This window comes from Lethenteron reissneri, chromosome 7, assembly GCF_015708825.2.
Source record: "Lethenteron reissneri isolate LAM-NWPU_2019-01 chromosome 7, ASM1570882v1, whole genome shotgun sequence".
Classification (NCBI taxonomy): Eukaryota; Metazoa; Chordata; class Hyperoartia; order Petromyzontiformes; family Petromyzontidae; genus Lethenteron; species Lethenteron reissneri.
The window spans coordinates 10612055-10624562 of record NC_083785.1 but is presented as its reverse complement, the minus strand read 5'-3'; the positions used below and the strand labels follow the sequence as shown (position 1 = coordinate 10624562).

Below are 12508 nucleotides of genomic sequence, written 5' to 3'. Positions count from 1 at the left end.
GAGGCAGCAGCGAGGGTTCGTGGATGACACAACACGCGAATGCTGTGAAACTCCCTTGGCGTGGGAGTCAAGGAGGTGCTATGTGTTGGCAATGTTTTTTTGTATTCGCGTGTTTTGTTCATGGCCGTTAAATAACTCGTTTATTGTGCAATATTCCTTAAGGATCCGGTACTCGCTCGCTGAAATATTAATGTTTTACTGGTAGGAACCACCTGGTTCCACCAGCCCACAGGGGATTATTGTTTCCGTCCGTCCGTCGTGCATCCAAAAATGGGAGGGGTAGGGCTGGGTGGGGAGGGGAGGGTGGGGAGGGGCTGGGTGGGGAGGGTGGGGGGTGGGAGGGGATGGGCTGGGTGGGGAGGGTGGGGGTGGGAGGGGTGGGGCTAGGTGGGGAGGGGCTGGTCACCCCGTGGTGCCCTTATAAAACTCAACGTTTAACCTACTCACGCCGGCTTGTGCTCGCCCTCACAGTCGGCCATATTTGCGGAATACACCACGCCGCCGTTGACCCTGGCCATTGACCCAGCAACCCAACGTTCCTACCAGCTCCCTCCGCAGGAATGTGTTTGTCTCTGTCTTGTCTCTGTCTTGTTGTTGCTGCACCACGGATCTGCCTTGTAAAATAGCCGGGCAGCTGGCTAAACGGGACTATAATCCGTGTGACAAATTGAGTAAACTCTAAAGGGAGAACGCAGTACAGGAAGTGGACTAATCGCCATCTGTTTCCATGTGTACGGGGATAGAGTGTTTCCCCCTCGCACAAGTCGTGGGTTGCCTCCAGGTGCTCCGGTTTCCTCCCACGAGTCAATAACAAACACAATTCGTCATCGAGAAATAAGAATAGGGTTTCAGCCTTTCTGACATTAAAAGAGGTTAATAATACAAGGCTTTTTGGGGTTAGATCTCGTAAATATATAAATGTGTCCTTGAACCAATGCAAGAGGTGCTAAGATGTTAAACCACCAAACAGATCACTTTTGCAAGGAATCGAGGCTGCATTAACCACGTACTTGCGGTGACAATGGGCCGTACCTTACCACAAGTACGTGTGGTTAATGCCGACTTTAGGCCTTGCAAAAGGTTTCTATTTGGTGTTTGGACATCTTAACACTTGTTGTATCGCCTAGAAAGGGTAAAACCTAATCTTGTTTCTAATATTCTTGGTTCTTTCGGTAAAGTCACGTAGATAACAAAATGTAAGTTATTATTTTTAATTTAGAACTTATTATTTTTATTTTCTATCTACGTGACTTTACCGAAAGAACAGAGAATATGAATTAATGCAGTCACGAAAGTCATTTATTTGTCATACTTTGATACCGCCAAAAAAAACGGCCACGATCCATCTCGTCATTAATTGGCTGAAAACATCTTTCAACAAAAGCGCAATGCAGCGGCGGTGTCCGCGACGGCAGGACCCTCCTGAAAGAGAGCCATGTGACTCGGCGCGTCTCTCCCCCGGACGTGCGAGTGAATGAGTGCGTCCAATGGACACTTTTGTCGAGACGCGGAAATACCGTCGTCAATCACGCGGCGGTGATGGAAACTCTCTCGGCACCCCTCCTGCTCCTGCCGAGGTCTCACCGGCTAGCTGTGGATCATGGCACGTTCCTCCCGCACGGCGACACCCCTGGGGTCACATCTCTCGGCGCAGCGGCAGTTGAAAGCAACAGGGCGCGCAGATTCTGAAACTCTCCAAACTCCACCACCGCACTTGCGCCTGCCCACCCAGAAGTGTTGTTGTTGTTGTTGTTTACCTCGACTTTCTGATTATAGGTGGCGTTGTGTAAACAGGCAGGACGACGCCAGGCGATCGGCGGGCAGCTCGGAGTGGGGTAAAGTGTCGCCACAGTGGAAGAGTAGGCCAATGTACCCTCCAGTTGGATTCTCCCAGAGCTCCCAACAGCAGGGTTGTTATTTTTTTGTTACAAATTTTCATAGGAGGGTGGGAGGGGGAACTTTTTCGCCGATAAGACATCGTCAAGTGTGAGGGCCGCCACACATTTGGAACCATTGGGGGTTTGACAGCAGCACGATAGGGTGAGGGGTGGGAGTGTTTTCCCTCTTTGTGTATTGTCAGGGGCCGCACTAAAGGCCATCAGGGGCCGGCAGTGGCTCGCTTGCCTTGCAATGAAGAGGCACTGCCCTGTACCTCTTCATTCCGCCAGAAGCCAGTTGCGTGAGCAAATGCTCCAGGTGCGCCACGGTGGCTAGCAGACGTCTCCCTCGCCTCGTGTGCAGGAGGTCGCGATTCCGACCCTGACGCCTGCTGTATTTTTGGAGTTTGCGCGTCTGTTTCTCTCTCATCATCATCACGGTGGCTAGGAGATGTTAACTCCCTCGCCCGGTATACAGGAGGTCGTGGGTTCGATCCCGACCCTGACGCCTGCTGTATATTTGGAGTTTGCGCGTCTCTTTCTCTCTCTCCGCGTGGTCGCGTGGATTTTTGTCCGGGTCCTCCGGTATTCCCCTCCACATTTAAAATCAACATCATGCGTTTAGAGTATTTGGCCGCTATAGATTTCCACGCGATATGCCACTTCGTTGAGTGGCCAGGTCGCGTCTGAAAAATAGCTAGAAAGCTCAGTGGGCCTTAGCTGGTGAAATAAAAATAGTTTATTTATAGTTTTAGTATCCCACACTGATTAAGTACTGTATACAGTATACCTTTCGGTGGTATGATTGTTCGGTTGGCTACGTACGGTGCTAAAGAAGTTATACATACGGACACGCGATGTATCCCTTATCCTCTTCGTCTGCACGTTACCTATAGAGTATAATCTCCGTGGAGATGGAGCGATGAAATCAATTTAACGTGCAGAGGGGTGAGATGGTTCGTTGCATCGCAAATCCGAATTACTCCAAACTCACCGAACTCGAGCTTTCCTCTGAACGTTGTATGTCTACACTATGGGGACCTCATTTGCCAGTAAAAATATGATAATTGGTGTCAGTTTTGTTGCCAGATAGAAGGGTAAAGAACCAATTATCGTTGTATGTCTGTTAAACTTCATTTGCATTGTAGGGTAACCAACGGTGATCAACCAAACCCCGATATAAGTTCTCATTCAGGCGAAGTCTCTTCTCAAAACCATGCAAGTTTTTTTTGCGATAAAGTTCAACACAGCGTGATAGCTGGTGCCAGACGGACATCGGCACTAATCAATTTCCGGCTGCCACTCGAACAACCGATGCCCATTCTCCCGGAGTGTTGGGGACAAACCCCTAACCGGTGGCGAACCTTGACCCGAACCCTAACCCAGGAACTCGTGACCTAGCGTGGAAGTCGTGACCCCTTAGTCCGGCCCGAGGCGACCTCGCCGCGACCTCGCCGTGACCCCTACGCCACGCGGCCGACCCCGCGTCTTGACGATGTCTGAGTGTGCACACAAACCCATCGCTTGTGGCTGCGGGCAGGAAGGCTGCCAACATTCAAAAGTTTTAGTTGCTTTAATATCATTAGCGTTATTATCATCATCACCAGGGAAATGAAATAAGCTGAACGTTCCACACAGCGAGTATGTTTTTTTTTTAAATGAGACGTATGTCTGTTTTAAACGAGTTCTATTTTGTTGGCGAGGCTGCTCCTGCTGCTGTTGCGTCGGCACAGTTAACAAATTAACACAATCGTCATTAACACTCTTACCTTACAACGTCACGTATAAAAGGCACCGGTTTGGCAATGGCTCTTCTTCGTGCACGTGATATGAAAGGCCATTGCCCGAAACGTCGCCTACTATAAATATGTGCTATGTAGAAGGACCATGTCCGACACGTGTCTATATTTATTTTCATTTTAAGGCCACGCCGTGTTATTGACGAATATGTTGAGTTGTTGATGCATTTATTCATCACGGTTTCTGAGGACGGGCCCATTAGACCGAGCGGTGAGCAAGACACCGTGATGGATAAGAGGAAATACTTAATTTTTGGATTGAGCAAGGTTATATTAAAATGAAAAATGTGAGCGAATTCCACATACGGGATGAAACCGTCCGTCTGATAGGCACTTTTCAACATGGATAGAGGAATCAAAGAGCAAAGTGCTTGGGTGAAGTAACCGTGGCAGTAGCGTGATGAGAGTAAAACGGATGCGACTGACCGCTGGTGAGCGAGCGACTGGAGTCAACGGGCGCTCGATTCTATGTACGTACGTTGAACTTCTTTCGCACCGTACGTAGCCAACCGTGCTGATGGGAGGTGCGCGGGAAGGACAGAAAACTAAACAGAAGAAAAAAAGCAGAAATTAGTTTTCATCTACATCATGGGACCTCTTTTGCCAGTACCAAAATATACTAATAGGGTTTTTCCCCTTTTTTCTGGCAACAAATCTGACACCGTTTGCAAGGAATCATGTTTACATTAACCACAATACTTGCAGTCAAATGCAAACAAAAAACAATACTCTGGTAATTTATGCATTGTCTTTAAAACTGATTGGTCCACACCAGAGACAGCTTTCTTTGGAGCCTCGTCTCATATGGTGTTCGACCAGATGACGCCAAAAGGTCGAACACCATATGAGACGAGGCTCCAAAGAAAGCTGTCTCTGGTGTGGACCAAAGACAATGCATAAATTATCAGAGTATTGTTTTTTTGTTAGCATTTGACTGCAAGTATTGTGGTTAATGTAAACATGATTCCTTGCAAAAGGTGTCAGATTTGTTGCCAGAAAAAAGGAGAAAAACCCTATTAGTATTAGTTTTCATGTTTGATCAGTTTCGAAAAAGAGACGGAGATTCCCGGCCACGGCGAACATCAGTGGCGAGTGTTATCTGATTTGATCCTCCACTCCCTGCCCCCCCCATCATCAACCCGAACTGACCAGCCTGGTGAAGTATGGTTAATAGCCTCCATGACCGACTGTGGGGAGGCCTTCATTCAGCAGTGGATCGAGAAAGGGCTGGGAATTATTAATATTGGTAATTAACGAATGCCCGTGGTATTTCAAGTTTCCCATTCCCCAATGACTCCGTTTAATATAACAATACTTCCATTTCATATCGCGTCATTCATGTTAATTGCATCCCATAACGCTGTACATAAATTATTATTTAATGTATAATGACCAAATCCTATATGCAGCTACTACTCAGCAAATGAAAACCCTACTTAAAACTTTCGTGACTGCAGGAAGTCATATTCTTGGTTCTTTCGGTAAGGTTACGTAGAAAAAATTAAATAAAATAAAAAGCAAAAAACCCATGACGTTCCGATCGCAACACAAGCGGTCTTTTATTTTTATTTTCTATCTACGTGACTTCACCGAAAGCACCATGAATATGAAAACCCTACTGCCAATTAATCAACAAATAAAGAAATTACATTAAAACGAAAGGCACAACCAACAACACAATTCATCACCATATCTGGAACATATGTGTAGAGCGTGTGGATGTGTAACTGTGTGTATATAGTAATATGTGGGGAGCGATAGTGTAGCGGTTAGCGCGCTGCGCTATGAACCCGGTGACCCGAGTTCGATTCCCGCTCACGGCTAACACCAGTGACGATTATCTGAACCGGTCCTGGGCCTCCCCTAGGTCGACTCAGCCTTAAATGAGTACCTGGTGCGGTGTGTAAACATCGCCGCTAGGGAGACAAAGGCGGCCGGGCGTGGTGTTGGCCACCCACCCCTTCGTGTGCCGTTCCGGCCTTCATAGGTGCTCGCTAACAGCACTTCCCCCAACAGTCTGTCAAGGCTATACGGGGGATCTTTGTTTTTTATATAGTAATATAAATATGTATTTACGTGCATTGTGTTGTGTTATTTTTAGGACGCTGAAGCTTTGTACCTAACCAACCCGGTTACATGCACACACACACACAGAGCGAGTCTGACATTTCACGTGGCCTCGAAGTGCACCTAGCCTGGCACTAGCGCTGTGGCTCTGTCGACGTCACTTCGTATCAAATGGAGGCTGTCCTCGTTATTGTGTGTGCACTGAACCGGGCCTCCCCTAGGTCGACTCAGCCTCAAGTGAGTATTTGGTGTGTAAACATCGCCACTGGAGAGACAAAGGCGGCCGTGGGAGGTGCCGACCACCCACCCCTTCGTTTGCCTTGCCGGCCTTCATAGGTGATCGCTAACAGCACTTGCCCCAACAGTCTGTTAAAGGCTATACGGGTGATCTTTGTCTTTGTTTTGGTGAAGTATGGTCAAACGACCCCAATGGACCGGCAAAGTGCGGAGACGCCTCCAGTCTCGCCGTATTGACAAAGGGTTAATACTCTTTTTATTATTATTATAATAGTAATTGTTATTCTTAACGTTTTATATTATTTCCCTCTTGTTTACTCGCGTTTCCAAATTCCCATGTTTGCGTCATTCCAATGATGTAAAGCAACAAGAATGCTCGTGAGAGCAACACATGCATATATATATAATTAATCACTTCCTCTCTTTGGCACATACACAGTATATATATAAACACTCAATGCAATCACAACTGGAAGAAAGCCACTCAAATCATACAACCTCGCCTTTTGTAAGGATTACATGGTGGGTTTATTTTATTTATTTACAAATATTCGTGACATCAAATGCAAGTTACAGTCACGTACAGGCGTCGTCGGTGTTCGTGGCAAGACGGGGGACAAGAGGTCAGTCAAGGTAAACCTGATCTCTTGGTCCTCGGCGGTGGAAGAGTAGGCCAAAGTACGCTTGGGGGAATGGAGGGTGGTTATGGGGGAGGAGGAGGAGGGGGGGTATTGTACGTTGAACTTCTTTCGCACCGTACGTAGCCAACCGTGCTAGCCGTTACTACAAAGTTGCCTGCGATGGAGGCCCTACCGCCAGAAGTGGCGTGAACGGGGCGTTTCAGGGCTGCGCCTTTAACCTTTGAGATAGCATCGCCATTGCACCAACAGCAAGATGCAACATTTGCCCCCCCCCCCCCCACCTCTCCCCGCACCACCGCATTGCTTTGCGTAGACGTGATGGCATGAACCTGAACCGTTTGCCTGATGTATTCGATAGCACTGGAAGAAAAAGAAACCAAAAAACCTCTGGACAGCCACATTGTCAGTTACTTTGACGATTATCTGCGGAACTAAAGACGAAGGAGCTTACTCTCGAGGGAACACACCTTGCACCATCTCCAGTACAGGAGAGTTGTTTCTCAAGAATGGATTAAATGAATGCGAGAGTGCAATCCACAACCCAGTAAACGTGCCAATGTTGGGCCAATGTTGGCACGTGGCGAGGCACCGTTTGCCCAACGTTGGTTCAACGTTGGCCCGATGCTCCACGTTCACCGGGTAGGACTTAATGTGTCCACATTACATTAGTACAGGGTGATCCGCTTGTAGATACCCTCACTAAAATTAACGGGTCGAGTAATTACTGTAAGCCAACACGTTCACAGCCTATAACGGCCTCCCACCAATCTCCAACACAGTCCGCTTGTATTATTACATCAAAGAACACTCTCCCCTGCGAGATTACGGGGGCCATCACTTTCAAGAAACAATATTCCATAAGCCAGTGGGGTATCTATAAATTGTTCACCATGCATGCATATATACACACACACAATATATAATAATCTTCGGCAAACATAAACACACACATACAACACCTTGCGTCAAATGACATCAATCATAACTTAACGGACATTTACATCGGCTAAGCGTGGGAGGGCACAGGGGCACGTGGAGAGACGCAAGCTTCGTCGGTATTGGAACTCAAGAGACAGGACAGGGACACGCCATCATGGCCAGAAGGGGTGACAGGCAGGCGATGGCCAAGGGGTGAAAAAAATTAACCCGTAAAAACAAAGTTTTTCACTATAAATCCTTTATATGCGTGGCATCGGTTTTATTTTATTATTCATTTCTGTTTTTCTTGAGTAAGAGTTTCATTTTTATCACATTGGTATTTAAAATAAAATATGAAAAAAAAAATTCCTAAAAAGTGGAACATTTTGGAATTTTTTTTCACGAAAATACATTGTCACGCACAACGAGTCTGTGTGCAAAATGTCAGCTCGATTGGATCACGGGAAGTGGGTTAAAAAACGACCGAAAGATTTGCACGGTCGTAAGCGCGCAAGCAAGCAAGCAAGTGAACTTAAAATAAAGGATTTAAAAAAGAACGGAATTGGCACGCGTCTGCGAGAGAGGACGTCAACCGACAAAATCATCTCATGTCGAGGCACTTAGGTGAATTATCATTACATCGTCGGAGGTGGCGGTGGGGAGGTGGTAGTGGGGAATGGGTGGGGGGGGGGGCAAGCTCCTTTAATCCAAACGTGGATTGAGCTTGGAGTATGATGACGAAGCTTGGGACGGGCACAATTCAACGAGAAACGTCGAGACCCCCCCATGAGTTGTGATTTTACCTTTTGCCGAGACCCAGGACGTGGATGATCGCTGGGAGATTTTCTTCTTTAAATTGTGGATCTCAGGACAAATCTGAATTAAAAACGCCTCTAACATAAGCACACACACGTATAAATAAATATAGTTCTCGTTACGGCTGACGGCAAATAAAAAAAACAAATCCCCCGATTTAAGAATGAATGCGTAAAACAAAATCAATATACGGCGCGAGCACTTCAGTGTATTTTACAGCACAGTACATTACAGGGTTAAATCATCCGGCTCATTGTGTGTGGCTTTCTGGTCGGTGCTGGTGTATGCATTTATGTTGAACTGCTTTAGCACCGTGCGTAGCACAACCGTGCTAATCGGAGGTGCGACTGGGCGGGGCAGAGACAACAAACTAAACACAGACAACAACAAAAAGCAGTTCTAGACTTGAAGCTTTCGTGACTGCAAGGAATCATATTCTTAGGTGTTTTCGGTAAAGTCACGTAGGTAAAACATCAAAATTAATAGAAATAATAAAATAAAAATAAAGATCACGACGTTTCGGAGGCAACACAAGTCTCCGTCATCAGGTGGGACAGTCACAGCCAGATCAGCTGCATCAAGTGAGGCAATGATTCAAGATGTAATCCCTTAAAAGCGAGTTGAGGGGGGGAGGAGAGGGGGGGGAGGGGCTCATCAGAATGTGGTAGCCAATGAATGGAAAGTATCGGGAGAGAAGGGCCAACAAAAGGTGGGCGACGGCCCACCCTCTCCCGATACTTTCCATTCATTGGCTACCACATTCTGATGAGCCCCTCCCCCCCCTCTCCTCCCCCCCTCAACTCGCTTTTAAGGGATTACATCTTGAATCATTGCCTCACTTGATGCAGCTGATCTGGCTGTGACTGTCCCACCTGATGACGGAGACTTGTGTTGCCTCCGAAACGTCGTGATCTTTATTTTTATTTTATTATTTCTATTAATTTTGATGTTTTACCTACGTGACTTTACCGAAAACACCTAAGAATAACAAAAAGCAGTTCTGGTGGATGGCAGGGCGCGTCGAGGTCCAGCAGAATGGATCACGATGCCAGGTGTTCATCTACTTGGTTCTTTCGGTAAAGTCACGTAGAAGGAAAAAAAAAAACATAATAATAAAATAATTCTCACGACGTTTCGGCCACAACGCAAGCAGCCGTCTTCAGGTGGAGAAGAGGTCTGTCGAGAAGACGGCTGCTTGGGTTGTGGCCGAAACGTCGTGAGAATTATTTTATAATGTTTTATTTTTATTCTTTTATTATTTTCCTTCTACGTGATGACTTTACCGAAAGAACCAAGAAGATGAATCCCTGCAGTCACGAAAGTTTTTAAATCGAAATGCCAGGTGTATTGGAGAGAATGATCTGGAACGTTGCGCACGCGGGCGCTGGGCTGCCGTGCAAAACGTCATTCTTTGTTAGGGGAAGGGGCAGGGGAATGGGGTGAGAGCCCACAAGGTAAGGGGGCCACAACACATTGCGCACGATGTATAACTGTGTATAGATTTAAACACACCAGGGACGGTTCAAATAGAACGCTGGACTCGTTCTTGACACAGCCATTAGTTGTAATCAGAAAAAAAGGGGAGTTCACAACAGCGGTATTGTGGTCGTTTTTCGTGCGTATTTTTTGTGCTACCCTCCGTGTGACCCCCTCCTCCCACCACCACCACCACTGGCGAGGTCTTTCACTCCTCGGTTAGAAGGGCATTTGTGCTTTCCACGTGAGAGTCACTCACAACTCTGCTTGGTCACACACACCACATCACACACACGCGTACAACACAACACGCTCCCAAAGACAAAAGATCCTTCGCAGAGACTTTTGGGGCAAGTGATGTTAGCGAGCACCTATGAAGGCCGACACGGCACACGAAGGGGTGGGTGACCAGCACCACGCCCGACCGCCTTTGTTTCCCCAGTGGCGATGATTCGATTCAATACACCGCACCAGATACTCATGTGAAGCTGAGTCAACCGTGAGCGGGAATCGAACTCGGGTCGCCGGGTTTGTAGCGCAACGCGCTAACCACTACACTACCGCTCCCCGCAACGCGTTCCCAGTACACACACTCACACATGCCGTACATGATGCACAAAATGCGGCCACGCTCGCGCACACTGAAGACAAAGCTCCTACGGACTGTTGCGGAAAGTGCTGTTAGCGAGCACCTATTAAGAGGAGGTACATGTATCATAGGCACACGAGGTGGTGGTACGGTCAGAGCCTCGCCCTGCCGTATTTGTCTCCCTCCCAATGCTGACGTTTACACACCGCACCAGGCTGAGTCGAACTCGGGTAGACTCAGGGAATCGGGTTCAGATGTCAATTTTGCCACCGAGGTCAGTCGTAGACTGGAATTGAACCAGTGTCGCAGGGTACGTAGCACAGTGCGCTAACAACTAAGCTACACACTCACCCGCGATGAACACACACCCACATACATCAAGACAAAGACCCCCGTATAGCCTTCACAGACTGCTGGGGCAAGTGCTGCTAGCGAGCACCTATGAAGTACGGCGTGGCACACGAGGCTGTGGGTGACCAGCAGTACCCATTTCAGGCTTAGTCAACCTCGGGGAGGCCCCAGGACCAGTTCCAATATTCATCGCTGGTGTTGACCATGAGCAGGACTCGCTGGGTTTGCAGCACAGTGCGCTAACCACTGCGGCACAGATACCCACATGCGTATAGCCTTGACGGACTATTGGGGCGAGGGCTCTTAGCGAGCACCTATACGAAGGACGGCACGGCACACGAGGGGGTAGGTGGCCAACACCACATACATTTACACAGACACATACATACACATACAGGCCCTCCCACCGCCACCACACACGCATACTGGTATATACCGTATTCTCCGGATTTTAATACGCACCCCAAAACATTTGCGTTTACATACAGGGCAACGGGAAAGGGCGTCATTTAATCCGCAGAATACGGGGGATAAATGGATACCGCTGGCTTGGCAATCGTGCTGGAGACAGTTGTAAGTTACCGTATTTGACCCAATTTTTCCCCACTTCACATTTCTGATTCTGGTAAAACAATCACGCGTGTGGCCGCACTATATGAATCATAATAATAAAACCACCCCAGTAAGGCGAAGGTGCAGCCCTGCAATTGCTAGCTCCCACTGCTGCTAGTGGATGGGTTTCCCATGAGAGGCCTCTCTCGAGAACGCACTTTGGCCTATTCTCCCTTCTTCCTGCGCTGATCAGCAAGGCCACCCAGAGGTTGCTGGAGGTCCCGGGGCAGAACGCCACGTGGGAGTCCCCCAAGTCTCTCCTCCCGCCCCGCCCACCTCCAACTGTGAGTGGTCCTTCTTGTCCAAGACGTCTTGGAATCGATGTAACAGCAGAGGAATTCGATGGCATATTCCTCGTGCTTTGCTGCGTGTCATCTAATTGCGGTGGGTGAATTCGTGCGCAACTCCTTTTGGAAGTTTTTACGCAATCCTTGCGGAATTCGATTGCACTTGCGTAAAGCTCTCCTTTTTACGGGGGGTGGGTTGGAAAAAAAATAGCCGAGTCGTTTGCCCCTACCCCCCACACCCCCCATTAACCAAATTCTGGTTAACCAAATTTGTGTTTTCCCCCCACACCCCCCGCTTTCTCTCTCTATAAATCGACAGGCGCGAGGATGAACCGAACTCTAGCGTTAAGAGTTGTCACACTCTGCGCCGAGCGCGCACGCAAAGGGGTTAAAGGCGCAGGCCCTGCAACCGCCGGTCACGCCACTGCTGACAGAAGCTCCCTCCACTCGAGGGGATCTCAGGAGAGAGAAAGAGGGAGGAGAAAGTCACCCCCCACCCCACCGCCCTCTTCTACCTCCTTGCAGCGCGATTAGCTGACGACCGGCTAACTGTACTCAGCAAGCTGTGAGTGGAGCATTATGGATAGAAAAATAAATACATGTACACAAGGATACTTTGCGTAACTCCGCCGCAGAACATATAATCGTTGATTCAGTCCATCCGCCTATTGGCCTTTCTGAGACGTAACTTCACCCGCCAACCAGCGGTATTTGTTGATAACGCGCACTGGCTTTGCCCTTCTGGGTCTCATCAGCAGAGTCCCAATAACGATTCGGTAATCCGAAAGTATTTGTTTAGCACGTCTGACGCTTGCTGATGAGTCTCAAGAAGGGCGAA

The 12508-nt window shown here is 48.1% G+C and overlaps 1 long non-coding RNA gene across 1 annotated transcript in view; it reads left to right on the top strand.

Annotated features, from left to right (window-relative positions):
- The window catches only part of LOC133357553 (uncharacterized), a 178006-nt gene that overhangs the window by 76984 nt on the left and 88514 nt on the right, over positions 1-12508 (top strand). The gene's annotated exons all lie outside the window — the stretch shown is intronic.